We start from the raw sequence: 12,375 nt of genomic DNA on the forward strand, positions 1-12,375 counted from the left end.
TCATTTGGTTCCTTGGAAGCAGCTCAAATATACCACACCCTTCCAATCCCACCAAACAGACAGCATAACCTTCTTTTGGTGGATATCAGCCTTTGAAGTGGTTTGAGCTGGTTCACCATGCTTGGACCATGATCGTTTTCGACTAACGTTGTTGTAAACAATCCATTTTTCATCTCCAGTTATGATTCGTTTTAAAAACGGATCGAATTCATTGCGTTTAAGGTGCATATCACAAGCGTTGATTCGGTTTGTTAAATGAATTTCTTTCAATACATGTGGCACCCATATTAAAATTGACGCCAAACAAACAAATGTAAACAAAATTTCGCGCACTTTTTTCTAAAGCAAGCTAAAAGTAACAGCTGATAACTGACAGAAGAAAGAATGCAATTACAGAGTCACAAGCCGGTGAAAAAATTTGTCAACGCCGACTATATTACTACTATTGGGTTGCCCAAAAAGTCATTGCGGTTGTTAAAAAGAAAGTAAATGCATTTCTAATAAAACTTAGAATGAACTTTAATCAAATATACTTTTTTTAAACTTTTTTTCTAAAGCAAGCTAAAAGTAACAGCTGATAACTGACAGAAGAAAGAATGCAATTACAGAGTCACAAGCTATGAAAAAATTAGTCAACGCCGACTATGAAAAATCCGCAATTACTTTTTGGGCAACCTAATATATTACTGACAATTACTTTTTGGGCAACCCAATATAATCTTTGACACCAAACTTCAAAGTGTCTCCCACCACTTTATATTTCCATCGGGCTTTTGGTCGTTCCGGTTTGCCAATCCCACTGTGTTTGCCTTCAAAAGACTTCTTTGCTTTTTTATCTATTCTGACACAATGACCTAGCCAGCCGTTTTATTACAGCTCATACACCTCGTGATTCATACGTCGCCTACATTCTCCATTAACGCAAACTGTTCTATATATTTAACGAAGAATACTTCTCTCAAACACTCCAACCATTGCTTCGTCTGCTTTCACAAGTACCCATGTCTCAGATCCATATAACAATACGGGTAGTATCAATATCTTATATAGCGTAATCTTCGTCTGTCGAGAGGTGGCCTTGTTCTAAACTGTTTGCTCAATCCAAAGTAACATCTGTTTGTCAGTATTATGTTGCGCTTTATTTCAAAACTGGTGTCATTCGTTTCGGTTACGGCGGTGCCGAGTTAGATAAAGTTTACATATTTTGCAAGTGACCACTAATTAACCTTAGTTTTGCTGTAGCACGTTTAGTTTAGAAGATATGGTCATTTTAAGTTTTCCAACTGAAAATCGCAATTTTCAGCGGATTTTCATAAAAATTTCAAACTTTTAGAAGTGATCACGAATTAAACTTAGTTTTGCTGTAGGATTCGTTTAGGAGATATGACCATTTGAAGTTCAACTAAAAATTTTGAATTTTTGGAAGTGGTCACGAAGTGATAAAGCCATTTTAAGTTTTCCAACTGAAAATCGCCATTTTCAGCCGGTTTTTATAAAAATTTTGAACTTTTGGAAGTGATCACGAATAAAAACACTGGTTTTGCTGTAGGACGCTTAGTTTAGGAGATATGGCCATTTTAAGTTTTTCAAGCAATAAAGGCCCCGATATGATTTTTTGAGACCAAAATAATTCAAATACAAAAGATAATAGGATAGATTTTTAGCGGAATCAATGGTGGTGGGTAACCCAGATTTGGACCGGCCGAACTTAGTTTTTTTTTACTTGTTTTTTGTTTTTTTTTTACTTGTTTTTTGTTTTTTTTTTCACTAATTTAAGCCATGAGTTGGGTTAGGCCCTTCGACACCCCTCTTCAATTTGGCCCGGATCGGTTCAAATTTGGATATAGCTGGCATATAGACCGATCTCTCGATTTAAGGTTTCGGGCCCATAAAAGGTGCATTTATTGTTCGATGTCGCCGAAATTTGGGACAATGAGTTGTGTTTGGATCTTCGACGCCTTTCTGCAATTTGGCCAAGATCGGTCTAGATTTGGATATAGCTGCCATACAGACCGATCTCTCGATTTAAGAAGGTTTTGGGCCCATAAAAGGCGCTTCTATTGTCCAATCTCGCCAAAATTTGAGACAGTGAGTTGTGTAAGGCCTTTCGACATTCTTCTACAATTTGGTCCAGATCGGTTCAGATTTGTATATAGCTGCCATATAGACCGATCTCTCGATTTAAGCTTTGGGTCCATAAAAGGAGCATTTATTGTTCGATTTCGCCGAAAATTTGGGACAGTGAGTTGTGTTAGGATCTTTGAGACCTTTCTGCAATTTGGCCAAGATCGGTCTAGATTTGGATATAGCTGCCCATATACCGATCTCTTGGTTTAATGTTTTGGGCACATAAAGGCGCATTTATTGTCCGATGTCTCCGAAATTTGGGAAAGTCAGTTGTGTCAAGCCCTTCGACATCCCTCTTCAATTTGGTCCAGATTTGGATATGGCTGCCATATGGACCGATTTATCGATGCCATATATAGGGTTGCCCAAAAAGTAATTGCAGATTTTTCATATAGTCGGCGTTGACAAATTTTTTCACAGCTTGTGACTCTGTAATTGCATTCTTTCTTCTATCAGTTATCAGCTGTTACCTTTAGCTTGCTTTAGAAAAAAAGTGTAAAAAAAGTATATTTGATTAAAGTTCATTCTAAGTTTTATTAAAAATGCATTTACTTTCTTTTACAAAATCCGCAATTACTTTTTGGGCAACCCAATACATGGCGAATATACTATGTGACGAATATATGCTAGAACAAGTAAAAGCGCGCTAACTTCGGCCGGGCCGAATCTTGGGAACCCACCACCATGGTGAGTAGTAGGCACAGTTGTTGGAAGTCATAACAGAACACTACATGCAAAATTTCAGCCAAATCGGACTATATGGGAGCTATATTTAAATCTGAACCGAAATAGCCCATTTGCAATCTCCGACGACCTACATCAATATTAAGTATCTGTGCAAAATTTCAAGCGGCCTGCTTTACGCGTCCTCTCGCTATCATGATTTCGACAGACGGACATGGCTAGATCGACTCAGACCGTTGAGACGATCAAGAATATATATTCTTTATGGGGTCTTAGACGAATATTTCGAGGCGTTACAAACGGAATGACAAGATTAGTATACCTCCATCCTATGGTGGTGTGTATGTGTAGCCCAGAGCGATGGTTCATCAGTGGTTCAGCGTTGATTATCCTCTTCTAATACTGGAAAGAGGTGTCTCAGTTACAGCATCAACCACTTAACCACTAATAATTTATTTATTATATTAATTGATTCTGGGTGCGTATGATTCCTTTTCGATACAATGTCCGCTTTCATACGCCAACTCATTCGCTTATGTTTCATATTAAAATACATGCTAAATGTGTGATACGTACGAACAATTTAATATGAACAAGTAAAAAAACGTTAAGTTCGACCGGGCCGAACTTTGGATACCCACCACCTCGGGTATACATGTAAACCACCTTTCGTCAAAATCCGGTAAAAAATGCATACCTTATGCTCATAGCAGCTTATCGAAATATGTTCCGATTTGGACCAAATACTTATAAGTACAAGTCATCGTTCAATTGTGTACAACAAAATATTGGTCGTTTAAGTAACTATATCTAAAAATAAACCGATCTGAACCATATACGACACGGATGTCGAAAAGCCTAATATAAATCACTGTGTCAAATTTCAGTGAAATCGGATTATAAATGCGCTTTTTATTGGGCCACGACTTTAAATCAAGTTTTCGGTCTATATGACACCTTTATCCAAATATGGACCGATTTGAGCCAAGTTCCAGAAAAATATCGAAGACTCTAACACAACTTACTGTCCCAAATTTCGGCGAAATCGGCCTAACACAACCCACTGTCCCAAATTTTAACAAAATCGGATAATAAATGTGGCTTTTATGGGCCTAAATCGTCGGATCGGTCTATATGGCAGCTATATTCAAATCTGGACCGATATGAGCCAAATTGAGGAAGAATATAGAAGGGCCTAACGTAACTTACTGTCCCAAATTTCAGCAAAATCGGATAATAAATGTGGCTTTTATGAGCCTAAGACCCTAAATCGGCGGATCGGTCTATATGAGGGCTATATCAAGATATAGTCCGATGCAAAATTTCAGTTCAATATTTCTATTTTTAAAAACTGTAGCGTGATTTCAACAGACAGACGGACATACGGACGGACATGGCTACATCGTCTTAGATTTTTACGCTGATCAAGAATATATATATATATATATATATGTCGATGTGTTGCAAACGGAATTACAAAATGAATATACCCCCATCCTTCGGCGGTGGGTATAAAAATGAATTTTGGAATAAATATGCAATTCTCCTCCATTAAGCAGAGCTTTTATTTCAGCGAACATGCATTTAGAGACATGTCTACAAAAAATTACAATACATAAGAGAATACATGCCGATAAGAGCACGCTCTATTTGTATTTGACGTTCATAATGAAAGTCTTGTGGGTACAGAAAGAGTTCGCCTATGATACTAAATGCCTGGGTTGAAATCCTGGCGAGAATATCAGAAACAATTTTCAGCGGTAGTTATCGCCTGCTTATGCTGGCGACATTTGTGAGGAACTATGCATATGGCAGCTACAGGGTGGCTGATGAATATTGCTACAATGATGAATATTGCTACATTTTTTTTTCGGTGTATGGAATACATTTTTCTTTTATTCATGTTAAATTAAATTATTAAATTAATTATTAAATTATTATTAATTAAATTAATTAATTAATTAATTAAATTAATTATTAAATTATTATTATTAAATAGAAAAAAAGTTATTACATTTTTTTTTGGTAGCGGCTTTCATCAGCCACCCTGTATGTAAAAACTTCACCCCAAAGAGGTGTCGCACTTTGGCGCGCCTTGTTGGATTAAAAAACAAGAGCTATTGGCCAAAAACTGCAAATCAAGCAACCATGAGTGTTTGACTTTGTGCAGTTCTCATCTCATAATGTAACGAGGAACCAATGAATGGTCAGTTTTAAAGTACTGCTGATTAAATCCGATTCAGGGTTTCTTTATTTATTTAATATTTCGTCGGCCTAATGTTATCTTGTTCCATACGCCATTTTTTGCAATTGAGATAAACGAACTTCAAGTTGGACCCTCGATTGTTCAAAAAACTGGGCCGAAAAGCATGGTTGTAAATTTACGTTACCATTCATTCATTTCAAAAAACTTCCCCCCATTTTCTAAAACTTTTTCACCTAGAAATGGACGTTTATAGCCCATTTTCTAAAAAAAATTAATTGCTGTTTTGTTCCACATCCAAATTTGTTGACCATTTTAGAATTTTATGTCCCAATATAGGATAGAATAAACATTATTTTTAATTCCACCTTCAATGTAAAGAATCGTTATTTGAATTTAACCAATGTAAATATATTCATTTTAATAAGTTTTCATTAAGAAACAATTTGGATTTTTCTTACAAAATCGTAAACACCAATTAAGTTCTGTAGCGCCTAACTTTGCATACTCGGATATACACATGTTTAAGTCCCAAGAATTTAAATCGGGAGATGTGTCATATGGTAGCAATATTCAAATGTGTCCCGATACAGATCATATGCGCCAAGTCCTGTGTCAATTATAACTCCCTATGAAATCAGGGAATAAATAAGCCTTTAATGGGTGAAGGATCTTTCATTGGTAGACCCATCTGTATGGCAGCTATATCGAAACACGGTCTAAACTGGGCCATATCTGACGAGAAATCGTTACTGGCAACTTTCAGTCTGTCAGCACGTTTTTGCATCCGACAGTGACCTGTTATGAAGGATACAATGACGTCTGTTGTAGATAGCGGCAGCAAAGCGGTAGACCTTTTCAAGTCTAGAAGACTTGACGGTAGACCATCTATCATTCCTTGTTTTTTGGGCCTGGTCCTGAAAACTTAGCTTACATGCCGCTAGAGGCATACCAACATTCAACAAGAATTTCGAGAGTTTAATGCAACTCATTGTTCCAAATGTTGTCTAAATCACGCTAAAAAAAGTGACCCCATGGTGAGTTATATAGCGCTAAAAACATTTGTATTCGTTTTTTGGTTAATGTAGATGTATTTAACTAAATGGAACAAAATTATTCTTTATACAGTGCATATGTTGAATAATCATGAAAGATATTTTGAACTGAAATCAACAAAATTGATTAAATAAATTATTTGAAATATTTACTATGTGGTTATACATCAGAAAAAAATTTTGGCAAAATCTCGGCTTCTATTCCGTTCAGTTTTAACCAATGTGCATGAAATAATTCATTTAATTGTAGATGTATTATTTATTCTCATATTAATCCTTTGTTATATTCTACAAATAGATTTCAAATTCACACATTGCTAATATAAATTTTGTATATATTAACAATTAAAATAAAAACGTTCACACTTTTAGTTTTGAATGGCTTTGAAAATTTCCAAATAAGTGGCATAGAAGTAATAAGTGTCATAGAATAATCGCATTTCAATTTTAAAAAGTTCCTTCAAACAAACATTATTGCATTAAAGCTATGTTTGGTATTACTAAGAAGTTAATGGATTTATTAATCTCTGTTACAGAATCTGTCAATCTAAGTTAAACCAAATTTTAATTGAAAACTTGTAGTTGAATTAAATTTTTTTAATAGTTCTCAAACTTAAGAAATTCGTAAACTTTTTTAACGAATATTTATTCAAATTGAAGTAAAAGAGTTTGTATGTAGCAAACGTTGAACTCATCATAACAATATATTTATATTGGGTAAATAAAAACGCTGTTTGCTATAGGAATATTTAACTCGTTGAGAAGATACTTGATTCAGTAAAATAACTTCCCAATTTCAAGTTAGTGAACTATTTGGCACTAATTACAGATGAGTAAAACTTACTAAAAAATTTGCTTTTTTTAATCAAAATTTGCTAACTTATTTAGAATAAGTGTTTTACTTTATTTTATGGTGACCATTTTCTGAGTGCGGGTCGAAAACTAACATTTTATGGGCTTAAGGCAATAAATCAGGGCCAGTCTATAAATCAGCTATATCCCAATGTCATCCGATTTTACCCGTTTAAGAACTTGCGTGTGGAAAAATATGAAGTTTTAACATGACATGGTACCTCACAAATGTTGCCAGCATAAAGAGGGGATAACCACCGCTGAAAATTGTTTCGGATATTCTTGCTAGGATTCGAACCAAGGCGTAATAGGCGGACATGCTAACCTCTGCGCTACGGTGGAATAAACTTACATCTCAATATCTCCAAACTAAGAAAGAAATATCAACGCCGCCGATTTATTTACCACAATAGAAACAACTATTTGGATCAATATAATAGAAACAATTATTTGGATCAAGCGAGAACATCAAAAAGATGTTCAGCGGTGGTTATCCCGACATTTTTGAGGTACTATGCCATGTAAAACTTCTCACCAAAAAGGTGTCCGACAGCGACAAGCCGTTCATGCTCGGCCATAAACAGGAGGTTCCTTATCATTGAGCTTAAAACTTGAATCGTACAACACTCATTGCCCCAATACCTTGATGGAATGTTCAGGGGCAAACTAAGCTATATCTCTAAAGCAAAAGCTGTTGGAGAAAATCTGTTGTCGGAATAGAAAATAATGCCCCAATTTGTAATATGTAAAAACAAACAACACAGAGGAAACAAATGTCATGTTGACCAGTGTAATAAATAAATAAAGGTGCGTAAAGGGCAGTCGGATCGAATCTTATATACATATGGATCATGGATCGCATTTGACTGACTTTTTGAAATAAGAAGATCAGTTTACAGTAGAGCTATATTTTATTATAGATACAAAAAGACAAATCGAAGCATCGGTTTATATGAAACGATTTATACTAATTCATGGGTTCATCTCGACCGTATTGAGAATGGGTTTTACAGGCCTTAAGTCCACTATAAACATTAACTTTAGCTGATTCCGCCTAATCGTTATATATTCAGAACCCCAGTAGAATCAATTAAGGTTCTTTAACGACTATTTAGGTATTTATCTTGGCAACTATATCCCTAAGTGGACCATACATAATCCCCAACAACTAACAAATCTAAGAAGTATTGTTGTAAAATTTCAAACGGATAGCGAGGTTTGTTCTACAGCTATCGAGATTTCAGCAGATAGGTGTAAGGACACGACATGGCAACACTAATAAGAACAATGTGAAACACAACAAAAAACAAGTAAAAATACTTTAAGTTCAGACGAACTTTGGATACCCACCACCTCGGGTGTATATGTAAACAACCTTTCTTCCTAATCCGGTGAAAAATGCAAAACGTATGCCCCCATAGCAGCTATATCAAAATATGGTCCGACTTGGACCAAATTCGACACAGGCATTAAGTGGTCTTATAAGTACAAGTCATTGTTAAATTTTGTAGAAAAAAAATTGGTCTTTAGGTAGCCATATCCAAATATAGACCGATCTAAACCACATACGACACGTATACCGAAAAGCCTTACATAATTCACTATGTCAAATTTGAGCGAAATCGGATTATAAATGTGCCTTTTAGGGGGCCAAGACTTTCAATCGAGAGATTTTATGGGCCCAAAACCTTAAATCGAGAGATCGGTCTATATGGCAGCTATATCCAAATCTGAACCGATCAAGCCAAATTGAAGAAGGATATCGAGTGGCTTAACACAACGCATTGTCCCAAATTTCAGCAAAATCGGATAATAAATGTGGCTTTTATGGGGCTAACACCTTAAATCGACGGATCGGTCTATATGACAGTTATATCAAGATATAGTCCGATAAAGCCCATCTTCGAACTTAACCTGCTTATGGACAAAAAAAGAATCAGTGCAAAGTTTCGGCTCAATATCTCTATTTTTAAAGACTAAGGCTAGATCGTCTTAGATTTTTACGGCGATCAAGAATATATTTACTTTATAGGGTCGGAAATGGATATTTCGATGTGTTGCAAATGGAATTACAAAATGACAACAGAAGAATCTGAACAGATTATAAAACAAGTAATCGAGGGAAGTTCGGCCCGGTCGAATAATATATGTTCTCCACCATCGATCGTATTTGAGAAGTTCTTTTCACGATCTTCTTTAAAGGCAAAATCAAAAAAAAAGGAAAATGAAAAAAAAAATTTATATGTTTGGATAAGAATTTTTTTCTGTAAATGCTCAAGAAACCAATTTGAGATATGTGGCTATGGATCGATTCGAGCCATATTTGACATGATGTTATGAAGTCATTGTGCCAACTTTAAACCAAATCGAAAAGAATTGAGCCCTCTAGAGGTTAAAGAAGTATAATTGGGAGATTGGTTTATATGAACACTGCGAGAGAAAACTAGAGGCATAAAGAGAAAACTAATCTGTTGGCGTTTTGAGAGTTTACGGTGTAGCGTCATTTCGCCAAAAACGACAAATGCCATATCGCACAAACGATGCCAATTTTAGTTGTTTTTGCACACTTTTGGGCGATTTGGGCACAATGACATTTTTTGAAAATGATTTTGGACCTTTAATGAAAATAGTATGACATACTATCCAACCTAACAAAGACCCAATGTCATAAAACCCAAATGAATACTAGTAAATGAAATTAAACCCAATATAATTTGGGTTGTAAGGCACGTTTTTAATGTATTTTCTAAAAAAAAATGCAAATATAACATAACACAAAATTTTAAGCTCAGTCAAAGGCCGCTGAATTTTTCCTTATTAAAAAAAAAGGCATAAGGCATTCTTATTTAATACAATGTTGAGTTTATTTTACTTTTGGATAATTTCCCCCTTTTTTGCAAAGATCATTTCTGTTTAGTATAAATGTTGACCAATGCCTTCGGCCGGGCTTAAAGTTATCTCCTCTCTCATAGGTCCATCAGTAAAATAAAGTCAAAATTTTTCTATATAAAAATGATCTGTGCACTTTAAAGAGGAGGAATTTAAATAGCCTTCGACCGGGCTTAAGATTTTCTGAATTTTGTAACAAACTTTATATTCAAGAAAATGTCATAAAGCCCGAAAAATTCAAGGGATAACTTTTGGGTGTTATGATATTTTCGTAATTTGGGTGTTATGGCATAAATAAAGTTGGATTGGTGAAACAGATGTTTTTGGATATCATAACAAATTGGAATCTTAAAATGTCACAACATCCAAATCTAAAATTTCATTTGGGCTTTCTGTCATTCCAAAAAATCGTTTTTGGGCTTTGTGACATCTTTTGAGCAATATGTCATTTGTCGTTTTGGGCGAAAATGTTTAGGGCGAAATGACGCTACGCCAAAGTCAACAACGGAATGAAGTTCTTCCCTTCAAAAAATGTTTGTAAATACTCGGCTTACGATAATTTGTATCGTTTGCAGTTTTTCACACTTGAACCTTCTATCGAGTTAATGATAGGGTATTTTAGGCCCACTTTCAAAAAAGTTTTGTGGCTGATCTAATTATTCTGCAATATTCTTTGCCAAAAATTTCTTCTATATGTCTCTGAATACGAGGTTAGCATGTCCGCCTATGACGCTGAACACCTGGGTTCGAATCCTGGCGAGACCCCTTATCATTGAGCTTAAACTTGAATCGGACTGAGAAGTTAACCCCTGTTCCTTTATGGAATGTTCATGGGCAAAATTTGCAATTTGTATTTGTCTCTGAATACGCAAAAACCCGAAATTTTGCCTAAACGAAGAAATCGATAGAAATTGAATGTATGTATCATGCTGGATTGATTCAATCAAAACAGGACATTCGAAGGAATAAAAGAAGCTTTTAAAGCCGACTAGACTTTGAGCAGCTTCTATAAGTCGAAACATTGAGCTCCGACTTGAATGGTGTCCATCGTTATCACGGAAAGCTTTGTTAAAAGCTACCAGACACGTCCACAGGTTGCGGATAGTGGAAAGCTTCGTTTTATGCCGAGTAGCTGCCAATGTGGCGGCGGACAGTCAGCGATTTCGAAAGGAGAGTCTCAGTGAAAAGTCATGTGGCACTGGTGCTTAATTAAATACTGAGTGCCAATACTGATACTCGAGATGACAAGGCGAATTACGGGCCCTTCCAATATTCAATGGCCAACATCAACGTCTGTTCCCAGGTTAGGGGCGGCTGGAGGCGAACATCGGATTGTGGAGCAAGCGGCTCGCGACAGCGAGTTATACTTGTGCGATCTCACAAAACCCATGCGGTTGTAGCGCTTGGCCAGTATCCCGCCCTCGGAAAACTATGAGGAATAGTAAAAATGGAACGAAAAAAGGACCATAATTTGCTCATCTGCACCTGGAATATCCGAACTCTTTATAGAGAAGGTGCAGTATACGCGCTGGCGGATGTATTAGAGAAGTACAAGACAGATATTACCGTCTTACAGGAAGAGCGATGGACTGGAAATGGCGTCACTACAACACCAAAACGGTGACGAACTATACTATAGCTAACAAAACGCGAGGCATTAATTTGGCTGTGGATTTGTGGTTAGTCGGAGACTGAAACATCTTGTCTCAAGCTTTGTTCCGGTGGATGATAGGCTGGCCACAATCCGCATAAAAACCAAATTCTTTAACATCAGCCTTATTTGTGCTCATGCCCCGACGGAAGACAAGGACGAGCAGACCAAGGATATTTTCTACGAGAGCCTAGAGAGTGAATATGACCGCTGCCCCGCCCATGATATTAAAATCGTTCTGGAAGATTTCAATGCGAAGATTGGGAAGGAAGACATCTTTGGTTTAACAGTCGGAAAGTTTAGCCTCCACGAGATAACGTCCGGTAATGGGTTGAGGCTGATAGATTTATACATACGGTATACTCCACTCGGCTGGCCCAACTGCTTGCTGAAAGCACTCCTTATTCCGATGATATAATGGTGCAGTGGCAAATCATGGAAAAATGGAAAGTACATTTTACCCAACTGCTAGTGTCCGACGATGGCGATGAAGAGGATACCGCAGAACCAATCCCTGATGATGGTGAGAATGTTCACCTCCTAGTCAGAATGAGGACCAAGTAGCAGTGACCTGACTGAAGACCGGAGGCGGCATGCTGATAAGGAATATGCTTCAGCTAGAAAACGCATAAGCGATGTTTGGAACTTCAGCATACTATGTCCAGTACATAAGAAACGAGACAAGACGGAATGTACCAACTACAGAGGAATACGTCTCCTCCTCATCGCATACAAGATACTCTCGAGCGCACTGTGTGAAAGATTACAATCTAACGTCAATGAGATAATTGGGCCCTATCAATGCGGTTTTAGACCTGGTAAATCCACCCTAGACAAGATATTCACACTGCGCCAAATACTGGAAAAGACCCGCAAAGGACAAATCAATACCTACAAAGCCGCTTTCGATACCC

Source organism: Stomoxys calcitrans, chromosome 4 (assembly GCF_963082655.1).
Source record: "Stomoxys calcitrans chromosome 4, idStoCalc2.1, whole genome shotgun sequence".
Taxonomy (NCBI): domain Eukaryota; kingdom Metazoa; phylum Arthropoda; class Insecta; order Diptera; family Muscidae; genus Stomoxys; species Stomoxys calcitrans.